We start from the raw sequence: 22,286 nt of genomic DNA on the forward strand, positions 1-22,286 counted from the left end.
TGACGGCCGAAGCTACGGGCGAAAAATTCTACCTGTCTTTCAATGGAAACAGGACACCTACCTGTTACTCTGTGGGAAGATTTTCTCGGTTGTTGCTCTCTTTATGACCCAAACTCGTGAGAGACTATGTAAAAGGATTCATTCACATAGTTCCGGCATAAGATCCATGGGTGTCTATACGTTTTAGATCAAATTTCATGGAACGTCGATCTATTATAGATAGCCGCTTGGATGCTTAATGATGCTTTGAACTTTCCTATTAAATCTAACATGTCGTTTCATAATATTTTTAAACATCGAGTATATTTTATATAATTTTTTGACGAATAACATTGATGCGTGACAAATTGAATATTTATCCGAAAAACTCATTATAATAACAAATCGCTAAGCTAGATTTCTTTAATATTATTGATACGTAATCGAGGTTTAAATAAAAGGCTTAAATATGGACGCGCACGTTCTCGTGTTGGAAACCAAGATGCTCCCGATATTCATCTCGTATTCGTTCGCGTGAACTTGATTTATCGGGCTTCCGTGATAATCCAACGGTCGGTGCGCGAAAGAAACGGGGGTGGTAAGAATGGCGAGGAGGCGAAAGAAGAACATCGTGGTGTCTCGCCCTTTCTTTCTGGGTCCGATTCCAGGAATCGACATAAATCCCGGCGGTTTATAATCTGCGTTCGAAGGCACGCCGAAGATACGATCGGGTGAAGAACTCGCGAGCGAAGAGACTGCGCGAAGAAGAAGAAGAAGAAGAAGGAAGTAAAGAAGGAGGAGTAGGAGGGGGAGAAGTGGATGAACGAGCATGTGGCAGGTGTTGGCAGGGGCGAATTTACGCAGCGATAGTCATATGATTAGGTTCACTAATTTTTTTTATCTTGTCTTTATTAAGCGAAATCTAATCAGCGGCGAAATAAGACGGTGAATGTAAACAAATTAGATTTTTAATTAATAATGAATATTATTGTAGAGTGAAAATAATAAAATAAATATGAATTTTCTTCTACCGGTATTTATTTGAAATGTGTACTATATTTCAATTTGTTTTTATTTGTGCTATCATTATTTTGCAATTATTACTTAGCATTAGTGCATTATTATTTTGCATTATTATTACATTTATTTAATTGGTACATATATTTTGATTGTTTGCGTTATTATAAATATTTTTGCAGCGTCGAGCTACATATTCTAGGGCGTGCGACTTGAATGTATAACAATAATATCTACAGTTGTTGCATTGAATGTATGAGGAGCGATGCGCGATTGTAGAAAGAGCACGAAGAAAGATGGATCGAATGAAAGAAGGAAAGAGAGCAAGGAGAAAAAGAAAGAGAGAGAGAGAGAGAGAGAGAGAGAGAGAGAGAGAGAGAAAGAGAAAGAGAGGGAATCGCTTTCTCGTAACCTCGTGAGAACTAGAGACAGCGCAGCCTTTCCGTTGGTACTCAACTCTGTCGAGTTGTCAATGGCAAGCGCTTCAAGCTTGACACATCACGATCTCATGATGACATCAGGAATTACAATTGATTTATTGTATAGATGATTCCTTTGAAAAGAGACTTGTTTATATTTTTTAATAAAAATAATTTTTAATAATTATAATAATAAATTTAATGGTTATAATCATAACTTTTTTTATAAAAATAACATTAATTTTTTATACACTACAAAAGTGAAATGAGAAGTTAATGTCACGACGTTCCGGCTAAATCAGTTATGCGATTGAATCTACGAGGGAACGTTCAGGGAAATCTCGCGGAATCCGACATGGCAATTTAGCGGAGTACATGCATGACAATGATTGTCGACGTAGGTGAGCCCGAAAGTGGGGCGTAGATCGGCCGCTATCACCGCGTGTATCTTCGGCTGGTCGGCTGGCGCACGCAGATCGTGATTCACGTGAAATACATAGCTGGATGCTCGGCGGCGCGAATGCAAGGAGCGATGCATCCAATCGCGGAGTTTCACATGAGATGAGCGCGAGTGCGGCGCACGAGGAATGAAATTTACTGCGTCGGTGACACGTGAGAAAGGATCGGGCACGGCGAGGCCGCACCATGTCGTAGATGGGACATTCAACGGCGGCGGCGGCGGCGGCGACGTCCGGGATACGCCGAGAGTACCGTCGAAGCGTGATGGTGATGGTGGCACGATGCATTACGTGGGAAAGTGGAAAAGGATCCGATCGACGGATAGGTACTCCAATTATCGTGCTAGGAACACGAATTAATTAGCGGCCGTTATCGATCTCTCGGTCTCGCGGGTCGAATCACCTCGCTTTTTCCCTTCATCCGATTTCTTTCGTTCGGTCGCGGACTGAGATTAAATTGCAGGCAAGCATTGCCGCGCGGATGCCGCAGGGAAGCGAAGAGAGTGCGAGGGAGCGAGCGAGAGGGAGGGAGAGAGAGAGAGAAAGTTTCCAGCGGGGCGGTGATCGCGCGGGCAGGTGTACGGGCCCATGGGACTCCATGGGAGCCTGGTGCCGACGGAAATCCCGGCGCAGGGAGCTGAGAAACCCGATGGACCACCTTGCGGTCACTCCATGGGAAATGCAACCCCACGGATCCATTATGAAGATCACGCGGCTTTGAAAGTCTCGGATACATTTTCTGCGACCTCTTATGACCTCTTTCTACGTATCCTTCCGTGTTAAGATTTTTCAAAGAAAAGAGAGCAGAATTTATAGATAGCGAATTTTTTTCATCCACATTGTAGAGATTTTCGAATAATTTATTCCTATCTCTTTAATTAAAATATAATTAGATAAATTTCATTAAGATGAATGAGAAAAAAATTCCTAATGCAAGACAATTTGTGTAATTCATTTATTTATACGTATTGAATTATAAAAATTTTAAGTTATCTATAAATCACATGTAAATCGAATGTCGTTATTACGTCATGTGAAAGCAATCCACTGATTTCCACGCCAATGTCGGTCATCATATTACCTTGTTACGTTTTTGCGCGGCATATAATCACGTCCTGTCATAATATGCAGCGTGTATATTGTTATATTAAGACTCCGTAGGGCTTCTAAGAGGAAAGACTGTACTGCATTCAGCTCTGGACAGGTAATGCCCTCTTTAGCTGACTGATTACGAGTGTTATTAACCCTTTACGTAATGCTGCTTATCCTCATTTCCTCAAGGCTGTTCATTCCGTTTGAAAAATAGACTGCGAAATAATCCCATTATCGCGTACACGACTGCCTCTGATAGTTCATTTACTGCGTATATACATTTTTTAAATATAAACTTGTTGCGATAATTAAATAAACATACAATATTAGAAATTTCTAAGATTATATAACTATACAAATATAAAGATATTGATAATAAATTAGAATACTGAAATAAATTATTATAAACGCCTAGAGATTTTTGCCATATTGTTTTATCGTTATCTCTCTGATATCAGCCATTTTAAAAGGTTTTAAATATCGTATTTAAATGTAATTATAAAAATCTATTAATTTATTTATATGCACAAAAGATATCGAGTACTTTCGCTTATCCGAGTCAAATTCCAATAAACGAGCCTCAGACGTGAATATTATTTACGTTACAACGAAATACCTTAAAACAAGCTTCCGCGTATCGGAGGTCAAGCGTACATTACGTCTCTGCTGTCGACAGAACGACAGCAATGTTCGTTGTATCGCGGGCATTTTTCCGGGACGGTCATAGCTTTACGAAACATGGCGCAACTCATCGATTTATCTCGAACGTTACGTACAATAATGGTAACGAATAAGAAGCGGCTTATGACTGTCGAGTATCGTAATTAGAAATTTCACGGCGCATAACGATCTATTCTGCTCGGGAAGAAACCGCGCGCTGCCTGCCTTCGATGTTACGACAACAACGAAATCGCTTTCGCACGACCCAGAGGAATAATCGGCGCTCACCTGTACGCGGGAAAGACCACGGTACCCGGAGCATACATAGGTACACGAAAGGTGAAATCCCCGTGCGGGGAGGCTTGGCCCAGGTCGTGCGAGACCTGTTGCCGGGCCCAAGCTGCATTCGTCGGACCCCACAAGCCCTTTCATCCCTCTCCGAAGGTTGCAACCTGCGCTTCCCACGGACGTCCGGTCCAAGTCGAGGGATAAAGACGAGCTGAAAGGCGGCATGTGCGACGTTCGCAATCGAGCGTGGAACGTCGCACGTCACACATTTCGAGAATCTCTTATACGTTTCTTATGTCCCCGTTGCATCCGATCGATCCTTACCTGAAAGCACGCTTGCACTCTCGCTCGCGCGCAGATGTTCCACAAGAGAAATCCCGTGGAATTTTTCTTCGAAGTTAGCCTTAGAGAATCGCTGAGTTAATATTGAATTATCTCCTTGTTGATAGATTGTTTCACTTTGCTGCCCGCTTAATTTATTTTCCTCCGTAAAAGATTAGGAACGTGACTTGAAAGTGTGCTAATAAGAAATTATATCGTGTTCAAGGATACCGATCCGAGATAATCCGTAAACTGGGCTTTCCATCCCAGTTACTATTTCTCAAGTTATTTGTAAGGAAATCGCATTTAATCTTTTTGATTCGGAAATATATTTCACAGACACGGCTAATTTTTAAATTCACGTATCGATATATGCGCGAGCGAGAAATTCGATTCAAGTCGCCTCGGGCTGACCGATTTCCCGCTGTTTACACCGCCGTCGCGCCGCTTACTTTCTTCGAGGATGATCGAGGCACGTTCGTGACACGATAATGCTATCATTGTGTAGAGAGACTCGTTGAGGATGACACGAAGAGACGCGGGAACGCCGCGTCTTCAGGCCCGGGCTAGTAAAATCTGAATACGCGGAGGCTGCCTCTCTTGATATGGCTTGACACGAAGACAATCGCCGATGATTGCCGTTAAGGAATATAATAGGACTGTCTGTGAACCCGCCGTTCTCGAGATCTCCATCTCCATCGCCGGCGCAGCCTTCCTGGTGTGACCTCCGCCTACCGCGCGATAGGAACGCGCAATTTCATTCTAATCGATCGTACGCCTATCCACCGCTTCTACGCGCTAGTTACCGATGTTGATTTAACCACGTGCCGCGCCGGCGAGAGAGCGGGCGAATCATAAAAATACTTTTCTATCATTCGCATACCGTGAGACGTTTTACAATCCCTCTGTCTTGTGTGTTTTGATGGTTGCGTGATTCATTTGCGATTAATCGTGGTACCGTCGAACGCTTAACTAAAGTAATTTATCGAACCGTACGATTTGACGATATTTGGCGTAATGCATTTTTTTCTGATATTTACGTGATGAATATTTAGCGTTTTAATTGTTTTTAATTGTTTATTAACGAAGCATTACGTATCGTTTGAATAGTTTAAAGGATCCCAGATAATTTACTATGCAGTATCATCGTCGACCGAGCACTCCTAAGTTACGTGGTGTGGAGGTCATCGACCTGTATCCCTTGTGCACATAGGAATAATATCTACCGGTGCTGTTCTTCCATTGGGCACTTTTTATCCAGCTTCCGGCTCGGGGTCCCCAGTGTGCGCGGCGTCCTGGCACCGGAAGCGTTTAGGCCTCGTCACGCTTGTTTTAATTACGCGGACAGGCCACGGTCGGTCCTCCTTTCTCGTCCGCGCGCACACGCACACGCACACCGCATGCGGTTCACGTCGGCCGTGAGCCGACAGTCGGTTCGACACCTGGCACCCTACAGAAGGGAATTAATTTTTCGGATTAGCTTATCGCGCACGACCTGCTAGCGACTTCGCGGAGAACGGGGTTAAGACCGGCTGAGCGGCTTTGTGTTAATGAGGTTCTCCGGGAGGTGACGAAGCCGCAAGCGGTCTTCCTCCTCCGCGCGGTCTGGTTATTATTCCACGTAACGCGCTTGTGCTAATTGAAGAACCGCGCCCCAGGGAAGCTACCAGCGCCGATAATATCGTGCAGATTGACACGAATCGCGATCATTGCTGCCCGGTAGAAAGTAGCGAATGCTCAAGTATGTCGAGAAATACTCTCGATGAGCGGATGTTGACTTGTATGCTCTTGCGTCGCGAATCTCAGCGAAAATAGATGGTTTTACATTCAGAACGATAGCGCGAAAGAAAATATTTTGATATAGTATTTTGCAGGAAGTATTTACTTCGTGCTCCCGCTCTGCTTTCTCGACAATCTTGCTCTCTCGCGAAATTCCACCGCGCGACTCGTAAGCCATTCGGTAATGACTTACATCGCAACATGCGGCCTACAATTTATTTTCCTCGCAATGCATTTAGGAGCTACGAATCCGTTCGCGGATGAAGAGCCAGCAGCCTCCACGGGGTGGCTCGCACGCGGCATCTTCGTCATCCGATCGCGTTCCTCGCAATAGTGCGGACATTACAATTAACATTTCTTTTCGGCGTCGTACATACGTTACATACTTTATCGGTTGAATAAACTGCCGTACAATATTGGCCACTAAACTTTCGCTTGATTATTCTCAGAATGAACTTCATCAGACGCGGAGGGTCGTCATCTGTCAACCGACAGGAAGGAGAGAAGGAGAGAGGGAAGAGCGGATAGAATGGAGCGGTGCTGTCGCTGGTAGCACGGCAGCGAGAGCACGGTGACAGGCAAGAGCCCTCTCGGGCCAAAACAGTATTTTCGGATTAATCGGTCGTTTATGTGCCGCCAGTACGAAACCGCGACTGCGTATAATCTACCTTACGACGCGCATTACCGGTAAATCTCGCGCTATGGCCGTAAACGGCGATGGCACTTTGATTGCTGGAATCCTGGAGATTAACCTGTTCCGCCAGCATCCGCACTCGACGAACACGCTCCAGCATCAGCCTCTCCACCTGCGCCCGATCATGCACGTGCGTGTGCGTATACCGTACGTGTGTCCGTGCGAGCGTAAAAGCAGCGTGATCGACGATTGCCGCGGGCGAGGATTCACGATCGACGCGCAATCGTTGGAAGCTTTCGTGCATCTTCCGAGCGCGTAAGCATTTAACGTTATCTCCGTGATATTAACCGTACGAGGAGATGCTCGAATTTATTTAACCGTCGCGCGAATAAAATTCATCCGTGAAATCTTGAGGAATACCAATTTTTTTTTTGTGGGGCCACAGTACTTGGCGATTTAGAGAACAGAATTTCCTTCGAGATATCGATGCTTTATTTCACGGTAATATATTTACGAGATGCGTGCGCCGCATTTCGCGCTTACATCCCTTCAGAAAGATGTGAAGCGATAACATCGGAATAATGTAGAGAGAATTTTCACGAAATCCACCCGCAGATCGGTGGTTCGCTGGTTTACTACAAAAGCAAACGAAAATTGATGAAAGAGACGGCCTGGTCGAGCGAATGGATTATTTCGGGTGAATCAATCCAAGCATGATTAAGGTGGCCCTAAGGAGCGCGCATCTTCCGTCGCTTTTTTCCTTGTCTCGTTTCTAGAATGTCTTGAACTCTCCCTCGCGGTACTATCCGTTTCAGGTTGCATTGTCTTCACCGAGGCTGCGCTGTCTATTTGCACGTGGGTCCTTTGAGGAAGCCGCCGCGCCGCCACTTTTTCGTAGCTACCGCTGTGTTAAACTAAGCGAGAGAGATATCCTCGCTGCAAGGAGGAAGCTTGGGTTCCCGTGCTCGCTGTACATGGCGGTACACCAGATATGCCCGGATCCCTGTTTTCAGGTCGGTGTACGGAGGTCAGCGCGCGCTTTGTACCAAGTGTGGGTTAAGTTACTCGAGCACCGAACTCCGCGAGCCGAGCCTTTTGTACCTTTTCAAGCTAAAAGTGCGCCGTGATTGTTGCGCTCTCCAGTCGGGATACCGAGCGGATCGGATGAACCTTTGAGACGCGCAATCATGAGTGGTCGATGCGTCGGAAAGTTTACGGTTTATATCGGTAAGAGGAACTTTCACGAACGACCCGCGGAATGTTTGGCGTCCCTTGTGCACCGAGTCCCATTTTGTGGCACTAAGAAATCCGATATTATCAGATTCGAATGTGTATATAGGTCAAATTATATGTCTTAATTTTAAGGTACTTTCCGATCTTTGTGTGGCGTTACAATGTGCGTGATGTAGAGAAATGTCGCTTAAAAATAACTCTTTCGAATTTCCTTGTCTTCTGCGTCACGCGCGAAGACGGCCAGGGGCTAAACACAAAAATGATCCCACGGTCCTTTGAAACGGCAGCATCCTTTATTACGAGACGTTTGATTCAGTATCACGCCTCGCTCGTACGAATCTCTACAGTCCTTTTCACAGGACACAAGACGTTTAACATATGAAAAAGTCTCCCGTAGGATGAATGGCGCTGCGCCGCTTTTGTCGGAATTGCTTCTTCTTCTTCTTTTTCCTCTTCCTTCTTCTTCCTTCTCTTCTTCTCTTCGAGCAGACGACAGGTTCGCGCTATCACGTGGGTGAGGTCATGCCTGGATACACGTCGGCATATATGAATGTTTATTACTGATCTACCTGCGATCTTTCGATGTCATCTCGAAGCTTCCTTCACTTCGTTTTACGTCAGCGATGATTGTACCATTATATATTACTTAGCATAATAAGTACGATGTATATAATAACAAGAGATTACTGTTGATTTAAAATTCTATTTAAACGTATTTATATAAAATTATGGCTTATTTAAGTTAATCCTTTAAGAAAGAATTAAGAGAAAATTCTTTTTGTTTTATACATGTGTATTGTAAAGTAACAAAGAACAAAAGATTAAAATTTTTTTATTCGTGCAAATGGGAATAATTTGTTGACGCTTATTATGCAGAACTCAGAAACGCTATTCAGGTGCAAAAATAACTCGACTATACGAATGTAGCTTTGTCCTGCATGGAGGAGCCCATTATTCGTGAACAAAGTTTTGTTCGTTGCTCGTAAATTTACTTGACGCTGCCGTACCACCGGCGGCGGCTGTAACATACGAATAAAGTCGTCATCGCGTCTCAACGTCCACTAATCCTTCCCCATTTACTCGGGGGACATCGAGTGTGCGAGGATCGACTCCGACAGGCCGCCGAGATGTTCGTTGCGAAAAAGCCGATGCCGGTTCCTTTTTCGAGGCCTCGCCACTTGACTCGTGCACAATGCGCCGACCGTCCCTTCCCCCTCGTTTGTGCCCTTTCATCCACGTCGATCCACGAGCTCCACAACCCCTAATGCGGGTTCATTATTTTCGTGTTTCGGGACGCAAGCATGTAGATCGCGATCAGAGCTCGAGGATTTTGAGGTGGCTGCGCGGGGTGATGTTTTTCTGCACGGTAGATCAAAGAGACGGAAAACGGGAACACCATCGGACAAGTGGCTCTCGAGCTCTTCTGCCAAGAAATGGAACGTCAACGGCCATGTAATTGGCATTCTGGGACGCATCTTGATTTAGCTCTAATATAGATTCAACCATCTGGCAAAATCTGAGAACGGAAATGATTTTTCACATACGCTGTCAGGACAATATAAAAAATTGTATTAAAAATTATTAATAAGAAATGAAATATAATTATAATTGAAAAAAATGAAAAAGTAGTGACATTAAAAATAGTAAAATAAAAAGTTATCTTCCCTGTAGAGATGACATTAAAAAAAATAATAGTATTTCTTAAAATGTTTTGAGGCGAAGGATAAATAAACTAACTGAATTAAACGGGCATTTTGGATGTGTATATATTTCAATTTTAATCGGGCATATTTATGCGGAGTAACGACATGAGCGACAAGTCGCGCAACAATACGTAATTCGATAGTCCAGATTAAGCCACAAAGATTTAGAAGCGAAGCGCACAAAGCGACAAATGTGTCACGACAAAAACTCCGCGCGCCCCTCGGTCGCGAACGAGGAACTACCCCTGGTGTGCATAATGTCGCTCCAGATCGTATGGAGACACGATAACATCTTAACGGTCGCGAGCGTCAATTCTCTTCGTCTCGCTCTTGGTGGCTAGCAGAAAAGAACGGCGGTAGTAAAAAGCCGCACCAACAATAGTCAAGTGTCGTGATTTGTGCCCGACTGCGGAGGGGTATATGCCACCATCCAGTTTTAATTAACCCTCGTTCCCACGTGACTTCTTACCCCCGATCCTGGGGGGTTCCTTCGCCGTGTAACGTACTTTTCTACGCTCCGTTACACATTGTCAAAGGGCCCCGATTCCTGTCCCCGGATGAACATAACCGAATCACTTGCCACCCCGTCACCTGCTTTCCAACGTCTTCCAAGGAGAATATCGATCGTCATTAAGTCGTCGAAAGTGCTGCGGAAACAACGTCAAAGATAGAAATATCGAACAACTTATTGCACTCTTTTTGAATTATTTTTCAACTGGTGTCACTCATTATCTCTTAGGTTTCGACATTAATGTGTCTATATTAGGCGTTCGTACAGCTCAACATTTTCATTTTGCGCACGCAGGTGCCGATTATTAGTAATAATGCCTAGCCTACACGCAATATCCCGAGTGTTGTCTGTTCATTATTCTGACGAACCTTGCTCTCGCGCATACACTTTAATGGCTTAATATACCACCGTGCGTGGCTTCGGTCATACATCACGTTCAACGCTGCACGCAAAATTATGTTCTCCTCACGTAACGTCGATATTGTTTCCGCGAATGGTGAGAAATGCCCCGCTGGCGTTGTAACGCCCCAGCGGGGTTAACTGTCCACCTCAGCATATATATATATATATATAATAGCGACTATTAGATAAGTACCGCCTCACGCCAAAGGAATGAGGAGTTCGGTAATCGTTTGCTACTTTTAAACAGTCTTCTCAACTTGCTCGTTATTATATTAAATAAAAAGATAGAGATTTATCTATTTCTCCAGCGGATGGTGTTTGATAAAAAGTCTGTATGCGCGTTATGCTTGAATCTGAAATAATTTTGTTGGGCATCAAAATATTTATTTGTAGGTTTAAATTTGCTAGAATATAAAAAATTTTGTACAATATTATCATAATGTTTAATAATTTTAATGTCCCAACAAAATTATTTTCAGATCTATATTTGGCCAAATTTTTAAATACTTCATCTAAACTGTTCTTTCCGCGTATATTTATCATATTTATAATTTTTTATATAATCAGCACGAGAGATAATTTATTTTGCATTTTCGCGCCGCATCTCAATTGATAAAGTGGCACTTCAAGTCACTAATTACCTCATTGCAGTGTTCGTAATTGACTCTTACACTTTACCGGTAACAGCCGCATCGGTGTTCTCCACTATCGCCAATTACGGCGAGTCAAATTTTTGCGTAAGCCACCCTTGTTCCAACGATGCGCCGCATTCAGTCACGTATCCTCAGGTAGAACCGACGCGAACGTCATGAGGATTAATGACGACGAGGGAACGGAACAATCAGTCGGCGGACGACTTTTAAAAGTGGCGGCGGCTGCGGGAAGTGTTCCTTCGTGATTCTCGTTAAGTCCTCCCCGTCGCTTAATCCGCGTAACGGTGCGCTGTGCGCCGGCGAACGTTGTTACGTCAGAGATTTCGTAGATCGTAGGCTTGGCGCCAGAGTCGTAACTAGCTCGCAAAACTAATATCTCGCAATGCGGCAGGTAATGCGCGGGCGATATGTTTCCTAGCGAGGTACGCGCAAACGCGAGACAGTGGCTGGGGTTCTGCCAGGCGATACGCGGTAGGAAAATGCGTTTCCGGGCAGGTATGGGACTTATGACCCCAGGCAGATGAGGTGCTGTCCCGGCCTGTAATCTCGCCTAACAGGGGTCACCGAGTCGTCGGTAATCCTGACTTGGTTTCGAGCCGACTTAGCTAGCAGCAGCCCTCTCACCGTTGTAGTGTGCCCCGGCGTGCTCTCTCGCGGAATCGGATAATGGAAACCCCGTGTTAGCACGTTCGATTCCGCCGACTCCCCAGTTAGTTTCGACCCCATGAGAAGCCGGCCTGTGAAGTCGGCGGTAGCCGCGCGTGTTCGTCCTTCGACGAACGCCCGTCGTCGCGCGGAATTGTAATTTCCAATTGTAATTTCATACGAGAGTGCGCGATTTGCACTGCGCAATTTTAGTCGTTAACGATCTTACGAGTCTGTGTCAGGTACCGTTTGTACGCTTATATATTTAGATTCTTGTTGATGAGTTAATAAGAGAAATAAAAACTTTGCCTATTTACATCGTAACATTGTTAAAATCAGAATATTACTAATTTACTTTGTATTTATGTCTAACAAAACTTTCAAACAATGATATCTTTTATTTATCATTGTAAAATTTTCGGGATTATTATAAAAACCTTTTTTGTCGTTTTCATCAAGAGGGCTGGCGGTGGCAATGGTGTATCCGTCATGATTCGTTCGATCTCGAGGAACAATTACAGGAGGCAGTAGTCGTTAGCCTATGCCCTCGCGTTAGTATGCGCTCCGTCACACCTGACTGGCCGCGTACGCGGTGCCTTCGCCGCCGACAGCGATTCGAGTAACGGCCGGCCATGGCAAAATATTCTCTTACTTACCCCGCCGAGTGTTTCGCAACGTCTGCTGGATTAATAGGAAAGAAAGACGTCGAATTCCGTCGTCTCCCGCTCTCGGATCACTCTCCGATCGATGACATGCCGATCTAGGCACCTTTTCACCGCGCGCGTCTTCCTGCGCCCACGTGATGATCCTCGATCGACCTCGCCGATCGATATATATTATAGGTCGAGTCACTCTCACTTAGCCAATCTCCAGTCTTCTCTGACCGGCGATAAAATTCTGCGACTTTCTAGAGCGCGGCGCGCGTAAACTCGATTACATCACCGACAGTCCGCTCTTCGTCGTTACTCGAAATATCATTCGAGTAACGTCGATAATTTCGAAACAGCGCTCAACATTTCAAGTGAAATAAAAAGATAATACAATCTAGCAGACCTAGAAGTTTCAAACGTTGAAAAGAAATTTCAACAATGCAAAGTTGTTTGCAACTGTATTGCTAGAGTAGCTATAAAAAAGTTCTCGTCATTCATACATTTAGATATCGCGCGCGATGATAAAAAATCGCACAGCTGTGCTGTCGGTCGAATGATCTCTACTCGTAAGGTTCTTCTTATTATTCTCCGACACCCCCTATCGCTCGTTTGTTTAAGATCTCTCGATCGCCGATACCGGCGTAGAGGCTGGTTATTGATGATCCGAGTGTCCGGGGCGGCTTGCGCTCGAATCGAGCTGGTTTTGGCTTAGGTTACCGGCGATTTGTATGACATTCGATCCCTCGCCCACGCGCGTGGTGCCTCGTACTCCGCGCTCGATCTGTACACCTCCCTAGTCCTTCCGCTCACCCCCTCCGATCGTGATTACGACTCGTCCTGCCGCTGGCACGCTTTCAAGACTCACTCGACGGCTCTATTTATTTCTATAATTTGCCTTATTTATTCAGGGCTACCCGATGAGACATGCATTATCAGCGTTCGAATGCTTGCGTAGATAAGTTATTGGCCAATTATTACATATATTCGAAAGGCCAATCTCTCATATTTCCTACAATGGCCACATCAATTTTATTCAACTTTTTTTGAAATTTGCAAAAAATTTATCTCGTAGAGCAATTGATTGATTTGATGTGGAAGATAATTTAGAAAGAATTCAAAAATGCGAAATGCGCGACGCGGTCATAGAATCCAAGCGAAACGGAAACCGAAGAGAGCGACGGGCCCAGCGAGAAGGGCCCGAGGCAGCAGGGCTCGAAAGGTCCCGCGCGTTCGTGCGCAGGGAGACGAGAGGAATGAACGTAGCCTGTTGCCGGTTCCCAGGCAATTCTATGAATACGAAATACGAGGTCGGTCGGCCGGTCGAACCGCCGCGGTGCACGTTGCCCGCTTCGCTCAATCATCGCAGACACGCCCGCCATATTGGCTTTGCATAAGGCCGCCCGCGAGCTTCGTATCTCTCTTTTCTTCGCGATGATGCCGAGTCGCGTTAAAGTGGACGTCTACACGGCGCACACACGCTCGTGCTCGCGCGTGCGACACGCAAAGCTTGCCTCTCTCTTTCTCTCTCTCTCTCTCACTCCGCGAAAAATCGTAGACCACAGCGCTATCACCCTCGTAATTATTTTACCACTAAACGACAATGGAACAACGTAATTGCTGTCGTTAAAATATCTAACGTTTATTTGCTTGCATACCGATACGCGCACTTGTTATCGACTAGTAATATCGCCGATTGGACTATATCCATGATCGTAGGAGAGTCTTACCTTTTTCTTTCTTGCCACAACTTTATGAACATGTTGAAATAAAAAATGTCAAGTTGCTAACAGAAAATTATACAATTTAACGATAATTACAATTGCAAAGTGTATATAATTGCGATTCCATGTTTATTTTGGTAGATTGTCGATGCGCTCCTCTTTGTAAAACGTTGTAGAAAGCTATATCTTTATAACGACATTCCTCTAACATATTCTACGGTTGGCACATGTCTATTACTTTAGAGAAACAACGCGAGACATGTAGCCTTGACTTTCGCCTGCGTGTTAGTCATACACACGGTGTATATTAATAGCAGGGAATTTTTCGCTTGTCGCTTTACGATCCAACTGGTAGCCCACCCTGTTGTCAACGTCCACATAGTACCAGCCCTAAATTACGTCTTACGCTCGCTTAACGATCGCCACATTGTCGGTGTCATTCCGCATTGTTCAACGTTGTACGTACGAAATGCGCGACGTGCCGCTCGACCGCACAAGGAAATTCGATATTTCCTGCATGACGAAGCGTCTCTCTCTTTCTCTCTCTTCGTTCGATCATCTATCAAAAAATCTTGCCCTCTCTTTTTACCACCTCCAATAGTAGGGCGCAATGCCGGGAAAAAAAAGGTGGAGGATGAGCCGCGAAACAGATACGTAACGAAGCGAGCTGTAAATAATGCGGACAATGTTGTGAATTACGGTGGTATCAAACCCATAAACGGCATGATTTTATGTTTGCCGTGACGAGACGCGACCGGCCGCACAGCGCGATCGTTCACGTTCCGTTGTCGGCGGCCACGACGGTGCACAAGGCGGACCAACCGCGTTGTCACGTCGGGTGCTTTTCTTTTCCGTAATTGGTGTTTTCTCCGACGGTGACTTCTGCGACCTCGCACCGACGGAGACGCCGCTCTGCCGGAATAAAGTCACTTTATTGCCTGTTACGTTACGTTACGAAGTGGGACTTTAACACGCGTATTTTTACGATACGCGCCACTGCCGTGACGTTGGTTTATATCGTCGACTCGGAAATATCCCGAGTTATTAAAAATATTACGATAATTGATGTGTGACATGCCCGGCTAACAAGTAAATTAATTATGAATTCTTCATTAACAAATTATTTACTTTATTATTTACTTTACTTTATTAATGAGACATTAAATTTTATTCTGCAAGAAGTTACTTTATCGAAATAATATCAGTGTCTCTTGCGATAATAATCATAACTCTTGTCAAATTTGGCATTAATCGGAATATTGAGCACTTTCGTCGCAACTCCACGTTTACGCGCACGTCTTTTGTCACCACAGCATCCTTCGCTCTCGTTCTATGACGCCGCGTACTATCGTACCCTTTATTGCCCGGCAGGAGTTACGTATCGCGAGCGTGGTCCGCGTGTCGGAGAGGATAAGTCCGTGGAGTGGAGAGAATAATAGAAGGACTTTCTACTATCAAATAGATTTATGGATATCCAGCCGGGTACCTACTACCGAGGTTTATATGGCCGCGAGCGCGCCGTCATGCTTTATCCGCCGCGTTAAGCGCAGACGTCTCGCGCGGATATCCCGCGCGTTTCGAGAGAGGCGAATATGTTTATCGCCCCGCGCGAGATCATGCGGCGGATTGACGCGGGAGGAGTGCGTGAAAGCGGGCCTTCATATTGTTTGGTTACAGCTTTACGGAAACTCCCTATATCCGCCGCGTGTTTTACGGCACGCCCGGCGAGCGCGCGTACACGAGCTCGGAGCAACTGCGGGCTTAAATTATGGCAGGTGATTATAATGCCATATAACGAGATAATAGCTCGCGGTGCGCAAGTTAAAACTGCGTAAGAATAGCGTTTATTATTTGACTGCGTAAGCGTAGCTCGCTGTCTGTTATTTACGATTAGTTATGAAACCTGTTGTAAATTATATATTTGAAAAATTAATTTATTTATGTTATCACAGTCATTCAAAGAGATTGCCGTATAATAAGCTCGAAGACGGATTATTCGGAAGGAACAATAGAGCCGCGAATATCGACTTTGAAGAGGTCATCGAGATAGTCCATCTCGACCATCTAGCGGGATTAATTCGACAATGATCAATACGTTTCATGTACTGTCGCATCCTCGAACTCGTTCGGAGACCACAATCGGCGGTCAATTATTCACATGGATGACTCGGCAGAAGGGCGCTCAACGTTTGAACGAGATCGAAGAACAACGATACCTATCATCTAATTCTAACTCACGATTCATGGTAAAACAACGTTGCGGTAACCGTTATAGGACGATTCATTCTCCACGAAAGTACTGCCGGTACTTGCCGACGAACTCTTTGACCCTTTGGTCAAGAAACCGATCGTTTATTATCGAAATCTTTTAGGATTTGGATAATAGGACATTGCATATCTTGAAACGTATCACTTATTAAAGAAAAAAAATATGTTTAAATTTTTAATATAATAATATATATAATGTATTTAATTAGGTTTAAACTATAAATTCTCCCAACTTTATGATGCTTCGAAGAAATATTCCTTCAACTATAATCTTTGTCTCGTTCACGCGTATGCGATGTAACCATATAAGATATTAAGCAATCTAAGTTGCATTCCAACAATTATCCGTTAGCTGGCTAAACCGGCTGAGGTTCTCAGCATCACGGAGGACCGATCTGGAGCCTCGCGTTATCGCGCCATATCTCAATACTTCCGTTCGCCGGAGGGCGTAATCCTGCCCTCGATCACCGCACACGATTCGCTCGTCTACGATTACACGATAAAAGTATGTAAACCTGTTCGTGAATTACTCTAAGTACATCGCCCGTAAGACCTTCTTTGGGCAGATCTTGAGCAGGTTCGAGACCTTGCTATTTCGCCATAAATAAATTTGAATTTTATATGTAAACGGAAAAAAATATTAAAATTAGATTTATCATTTTTCGTGAAGAAATATAAACCTTATTATTAGTATTAACTTAATATTTAAATCTAGAAAGCATAAAAAAATCTAAAAGAGTCAAGAGTCATTCGACATCAAATATTTTGTAAATTCATTTTGAATTATTATTATTAAATTTGCATAACTCATTTTTATTCTGATCTTTAGCAAGTTGTATGGTATAAATCTACTTGTAATGATTGTTATAATGAATGATAAATATCTCGTTTTACTTGGCAAACTCATGGATTGCGATAGACGCATGTTTCTAAATATATTTCTTGTGTATAAGCATGTAAAGAATATATATTATTTAATAGTTGAAATAGTGCATAATTTCTATGTGTTTTATAATATATCACATTTATTGAACACACTATTATTCAAATTGCAAGATTAAACACATGACACGATGAAGCGATAGATGAGACATGTTCTGACCAAAGTTTGGATGTTACATCCATATATCATGCAAGAATAAAAGAAGACAGCGTCAATGCGTAAGTGCCCTGCCAATGTTTGCCCATTTTCCAACTGTTTATTCTCAAATTAACCTTCCGTGCATGTACAAACGCCCGCACGGCGTAACGTGCGCGCGTGGCCGGCGCGTGTCACCTGTCTGTCACGGTCTCGTGAGTGCACGCCATCGCCACTTTCGTGAACACCCTCCACGGTGGAGACATGGCCGACTGACCCCCAAGACCTGCTGCTGAAAGTATTCTCGTCGACGTCTGTTGTGTCGCGTATACATACATATGCAAGAATAGCAGAGCAGAAATATTCAGAAAGATATTTTACTTTGTATCAAATTTCATAAATCATAATAAAAAATCGTAAAAAAGTGAAATGAATAAACTACATTATTATAGAATTTATAGTTATTGCAATTATTACGAATGATTTATGATTTTCAAGTTTCATCTAAGTAACAAAATAAATATTTTTTTGTTTCTTCTGAATTACTTCTGAATTATTTAAATCTATAAAAGATAAAAATATCAATAAACATATTATTATGCTACATAAGATAAATAATAACATTTTGAAAACGATATAATATTCTGTTATTACAATAATTAAAAATAACGAAGTAAAATTTGACATTATTTTAAACTAAAAGGGTAAGAGACGAAGAGTTGCCTGGTGTCATATGTCGAGGATTCACGCACGGTTGACGTAAGTGCGCCCCGTCTTGGGGGCTGCAGGTGCAAAAGGTGCTCCTTTGGCGGATTCATGCTTGCGTGATTCCAGGAGCTTGCAGATCCTCCACGGAGGGCCCATCCGCCAACAGCGAGTCCTCCTGGCACGCGTTTCTGACCGCTGGTGTTCCGTAGACATATGTGAAGGAATCATGCTCGACTGCGCCGCCTTGCTACCCCGCAGGTACTTACCTCTTAGTGGCGACCGCAGGTGGTGGTGCACCTTAAACCGCCACCTCGAAGCAGGTTTTCAGGAAATATCGTACGGCATGCTTATATGCGTAAAATTCAATTTGATGCGATCTTTACGATTAACCGTTCACTCTTGATTTTTCTATGTAATTCTATATTTCTGTAACATTTTTAATTTTTTATATTATTATTACTTTAACGTTTATAATAATAATTGTCATCTCTACTAAATTTATCAATAATATCGATTTGTTAAATTTGTTTCGATTTACATGACGAATGTTAACGCACTGCGTGAACATTGCAGAAAATATGGATGCTTATAAATAGTCGTCGGTGAACTGTAGGAGGCTGCATAAGCGCAAGACGTTTTTCATACGGCCAGATCTCGGCGATATCTCGACGGTATTGTCGACCGGCATTTTTGCCAGAGGGTGAAAATCGCAAATGTAAATCGTCACCGGGTTGCATGTTGATACCCACGCGTTCGGATGTTAAATGCAGAAGGATTATAGCGGTCGTGCGCGTCACGGTACCGATATTTCGAATGTATCGACGGCCGACATCAGTCGGGGTGGGGTTTACGGAGGTGTTCTGATGATGCTGTGCATAACGGAACGTCGCGGATTTGCGCATCAAATCGATCTCGCTTCTTTTCTCCGACTTTTTCTTTTTTACTTTCTGTTTTTTGTTTCTCGTTCCGAACGGAAGTGCCTGAGCGTATTCAACGACTAAAGGTAAATGCGTTAGTAATATGTTACCCGTATTGCCATTGTAAAAAAAACAAACGAGACACATTGAACCGTTGTTGGCAGATAGCAGGAAGGTCCTCAAATAGGTCTCCGTGGGATAAGCATACAAAAGTCATCGCTTGGGGTCAAACAATAAAATTAATTCGTGTGCCGTGCGCATTAACGCTTTCGCTCGTTATTATCGTATAGCCGAGGTAGTCTGCGGATGGATATATTGTTTCTTAGATTCTCCCTGTTGCGTCGAACCAAATTACATTATTCATGAATTAACATTATTACAAAACCAATATGTGATACAATTGTTGTAGTTTCAACATGGAATGGAAAAATTACTTAAATTAATAATATGGTTATTTAATCAATTTTAAAATTACTTTAAAAAATTTTTAATTACTTTAAAAAAAATAAAGAAATTTTTAATTTCAGAATTAGAAGGCGAGAACTAACAAATTTATTCCTTGCATTTTTCTGAAGTGGATAAAAACAAAGCACTGTTTTCTCATAAATATATCGCATGACACTAAACATTCAGCACAATTCGTCGGCGAGATTGAGCCGGCGTGACGTCGCTCTCGTCTTAAATTCTCAAGCCGCGACGTGAAATGGTCGGCTCACGACGACAAAGAGTCGTCATGAAACGGCGGTCCGAAAAGTGGAGCAGCAGCTCCCTTTTCTCGCGGACGAGGTCAAGAAGTCTCGCGTTCCCTTTGTTCCCTTTTTCGTGACGGTGCCACGGCGGGCCGGTTGAAATCAGGTGTCGCGCGGGTGTGTTGCCGGCACCTTTCACCATGGTAACTATTGTTTCGAAGCAACGTACATTTCATGGCCCCGTGTAGAAGCCGCGGACATGCGTTTCCGTGTGCGCGCGCGAGGGTGTGTGTTTGCACGCCTGCGTGCGGTGACTACGAGAGCGAAGTGCATCGGCACGCGTGCAACGACACATGCATCTGCGTCGTTGCGCTGCAAGGCACCTACCCGCACGATTTCTAAGATAACGGTTGACATTCATAATTATCGACTCTCCCGAGCAGATACGCATTCTTTATGCGCGCGCGCTCCGCATAATGCCCTAACAGGTAACACCCCGGCGGCAGGCACATCCGCGTTTCTACATCTGTCAGTGTTTTCGTTAGAATTTATGATAGACGCTGTTAGTGTTACTCGCGGCAGCAACATTATACGTGCACATCCCGAAGGAAGCTACCGGCACGATCAACCCATTAGCGCTAACCGTGTAATTCGAAAATAATTTATTCGCTTCCTTATTATCCGCACTCTACGCGGCTGTTATTATTTCACAGTACGTGCAGCCATTCTGCCGGCTACATTATTATTACAGTCCGATTATGCTACGCGCCGCTGAAGCTCGCGTGCTTATCAATCTTCATGATAAAGGCGATATTAAATTAGATTCAATTATTATTACTATCGCGTATATGCTGTTCTTATTATTACACACATGTCTTTAAAGTGCATTGTCAGCGTTAACAAACGCGATACTAAGTCAGACTAATTGACAATATTATTGTTACGCGTGCAAATATTTTTCTGATGCATCCATCAGTCCCATATTCTTGTACCGCAAGTTGCAACATACGTAAAAACGAATTTTTTTTCTATAATGGTTTTGTCTTTTTCGAACAAGTTTGATGAATGGATGAAGTCGAAACAGCTTCATTTTGTTACGCCTTCCGTTACTTTTCGCCGGACACGTTTGTCATGAATTGAGATTGGTAGCGTAATTATTGGTCTCAGCACGATCATCCCATTAACGTCAATTGTCGAGACTTCCCGGTTCGAGCGAAAGCGAATATAGGTGCGACCGATCGCGTGGCCGGCACGCGCCTCCACTGATGACAACTTCCGCCCCTTCTACCGGAAGTCGCGCCGAGTATCGACGGGCGCAACTGCACAGCCTGCATTCTAGACGCACCCGCCTCTATGTACGTTGAGCAAGTGGCTGTCAACATGCCGCGTACGAGCAAAATGACGTCCTTTACTTGTACGCAAATATGCCTTCATGCGTTTACACGTTCATTTGCTTTCCTTGTAATTGCTTTTAAAGTCGCATATGTATCTGTGACGATGAGTCTCTCGGAATAATTTTTATAATAATGGTACATTTTGATGAAATAAGAAACTACATATTTTGTAAAAATATCGAAATTTCTCCTCAAATGAAAATTATAGATAAAAGATTTTTTTTATAAATTAAATTGCCCTTTGCGATTCAAAGATTAATTTTGCTTTTAGCTTGTTTCTCAGCTTCATATAGTGACCGCATTGTTGCTTTCTGGACTGCAATTGTCGCAGTCGCACTATCTGGTTGCAGCGAGATCGCGGATGCATTAAGATCAAGATAGCGCTTATTTACGCATTCCAAGATGGCGGCAGGTGGGCCGTCATAAAAGTTAACTTGTAAGATGATATAGTACCCGGCCGATGCTCCAGCACAGGCGCAATGCGGGAGCTGTGCCGTAATAAACGCCGTTTTATTGTGTGACCCACGGTGTCGCTGCCCTTTCGTAAATAAAGAGGCGCTGCGAGAATTTCGACGTTTTTACACCCTTATGCGTAGCTAGATCATAAATCTCGATAAAATGTGAAACTAGAGAGAAATTGGACGTTTTGTCGCGACCACCATATCGAAATGTGAACTAAATGACTCTATAATATATATATCTGCATTTTCTTATATCTATTATTAATAGTCAGTATTATTAATTAATTAAAAATTAAGAATATAATTTTATTTTAGAAGCTTTAATTTTTTGTATAAAAAAATTCAGCACTTTTGCAATTTGCCATACAACGTACGAAGCAACTTGTGTTTTTAACGGGACTCAATTGCGTGTATGCGAGACGCGAATTCGACGAGTTACGACATGGACGACAACTCGTTTTTGAGAGTGCGAGTGCAGAGAAAAGGGGCCACTGACCCGTGACACATCCCCCGTCCGTTCGTGCGTTTCAAGGACAAAAGTCGACCTCCTTCGCAATCTTTTTCCTGGTTTCTTCCTGGCCGTCTACAATTTAAAGACGCTTGTAC

Source organism: Pogonomyrmex barbatus, unplaced genomic scaffold, assembly GCF_055798465.1.
Source record: "Pogonomyrmex barbatus isolate J1 unplaced genomic scaffold, ASM5579846v1 scaffold6, whole genome shotgun sequence".
Taxonomy (NCBI): Eukaryota; Metazoa; Arthropoda; class Insecta; order Hymenoptera; family Formicidae; genus Pogonomyrmex; species Pogonomyrmex barbatus.